The sequence below is a fragment of the Petromyzon marinus genome, unplaced genomic scaffold (assembly GCF_048934315.1).
Source record: "Petromyzon marinus isolate PM22_M1 ecotype Great Lakes invasive population unplaced genomic scaffold, UKy_Petmar_22M1.pri1.0 PM_G_Scaffold_93, whole genome shotgun sequence".
NCBI lineage: Eukaryota > Metazoa > Chordata > Hyperoartia > Petromyzontiformes > Petromyzontidae > Petromyzon > Petromyzon marinus.
In genome coordinates, this window is record NW_027423050.1 from 290,001 (window position 1) to 292,500 (window position 2,500).

Here is a 2,500-nt window from a genome sequence, read left to right on the forward strand (position 1 = left end):
GGGGCTGTTAGGGTGGCACAGAAATCCCTCGGAATGGGAAAAAACGGGTCATTTTCGTGTCGCCACATTGCATGCGAACCGCATGAAACTTCCAGAGGCATTTGCAGCAGGAATGCATGTGCACTCAAAAAATGTGATATTTTTCACGGAGAGACCCCGTGAAACGCTAGAAGTGGGCGGGGATGTCTCTCTTGTGGCTCACGGGGCTGTTAGGGTGGCACAGAAATCCCTCGGAATGGGAAAACGGGTCATTTTCGTGTCGCCACATTGCATACGAACCGCATGAAACTTCCAGAGGCATTTGCAGCAGGAATGCATGTGCACTCAAAAAAGTGAATATTTCTCACGGATAGACCCCGTGATACGCTAGAAATTGGCGGGGATGTCTCTCTTGTGGCTCACGGGGCTGTTAGGGTGGCACAGAAATCCCTCGGAATGGGAAAACGGGTCATTTTCGTGTCGCCACATTGCATGCGAACCGCATGCAACTTCCAGAGGCATTTGCAGCAGAAATGCATGTGCAGTCAAAAAAAAATTGATATTTTTTACGGATAGACCCCGTGAAACGCTAGAAATTGGCGGGGATGTGTCTCTTGTGGCTCACGGGGCTGTTCGGGTCGCACAGAAATCCCTGGGAATGGGAAAACGGGTCATTTTCGTGTTGCCACATTGCGTACGAACCGCATGAAACTTCCAGAGGCATTTGCAGCAGGAATGCATGTGCACTCAAAAACTTCTATATGTTTCACGGATAGACCCCGTGAAACGCTAGAAATTGGCGGGGATGTGTCTCTTGTGGCTCACGGGGCTGTTAGGGTGGCACAGAACTCCCTCGGAATGGGAAAAGGGGTCATTTTCGTGTTGCCACATTGCATAGGAACGCCATGAAACTTCCAGAGGCATTTGCAGCAGAAAGGCACGTGCACTCAAAAATTTTAATATTTTTCACGCATAGACCCCGTCAAACGCTAGAAGTTGGCGGGGATGTCTCTCTTGTGGCTCACGGGGCTGTTAGGGTCGCACAGAAATGCCTCGGAATGGGAAAACGGGTCATTTTTGTGTGGCCACATTGCATAGGAACGGCATGAAACTTCCAGAGGCATTTGCAGCAGGAATGCATGTGCACTCAAAAACGTCTATATTTTTCACGGATAGACCCCGTGAAACGCTATAAATTGGCGGGGATGTCTCTCTTGTGGCTCACGGGCGCTGTTAGTTAGGGTCGCACAGAAATCCCTCGGAATGGGAAAAGGGGTCATTTTCGTGTTGCCACATTGCGTACGAACGGCATGAAACTTCCAGAGGCATCTGCAGCAGAAATGCATGTGCACTCAAAAACGTCTATATTTTTCACGGATAGACCCCGTGAAACGCTAGAAATTGGCGGGGATGTGTCTCTTGTGGCTCACGGGGCTGTTAGGGTCGCACAGAAATCCCTCGGAATGGGAAAACGGGTCATTTTCGTGTTGCCACAATTGGCATACGAACGGCATGAAACTTCCAGAGGCATTTGCAGCAGAAATGCATGTGCACTCAAAAACGTGAATATTTTTTCACGGATAGACCCCGTCAAACGCTCGAATTTGGCGGGGATGTTTCTCTTGTGGGTCACGGGGCTGTTCGGCTCGCACAGAACTCCCTTGGTCCACCTGATTCGTGCATACAGGCAGCAACTAAAACTCTGTAAACCTGCTGTGAGGACATCTAAACAGTGGACCAGTGAGGCTGTGGAAGATTTGCGGGCGTGCTTAGACTGTACTGACTGGGATATGTTCACGACTGCTACCAATAGTCTGGATGAACTCACAGAGGCTGTGTACATCAGCTTCTGTGAGGACTGCTGTATCCCAACACGTACCAGGGTGAACTTTAACAACAACAAGCCCTGGTTCTCAGCAAAGCTCAAAAGGTTGAGGTTGGAGAAGGAGGAAGCGTTTAGGAGTGGGGATAGAGACAGATTCAAGGAGTCGAAGAACAGGTTTAGCAAAGCGGTGAGAGAGGCTAAACGACTGTACTCAGAGACACTAAAACACCAGTTCTCTACTAACGACGCTGCTTCTGTCTGCCAAAGGGCTCAGGCACATCACCAACTACAAACCCAGAGCGCCCCACACCACTAACGACTCCCGCCTAGCCAACGACCTGAACGAGTTCTACCGTAGATTTGAAAGACAATTGGACTGTCCTGAACCACCCCTTCCCACCCAAGAGGCCCCATCCCCCACCCATACTACAGAAACGACTCTCTCCTTTCAGGAGGGAGAAGTTAATGGGCTTTTCAAGAGGCAGAATCCACGCAAAGTAGCCGGGCCGGACTCTGTCTCTCCAGCCACCCTCAGGCACTGCGCTGGCCAGCTGTCTCCGGTGTTCACCAACATCTTTAACACCTCCCTGGAGACATGCCATGTACCAGCCTGTCTCAAGTCCTCCACCATCATCGCTGTGCCCAAAAAGCTAAGGCCAACAGGACTAAATGATTACAGACCGGTCGCCCTTACAT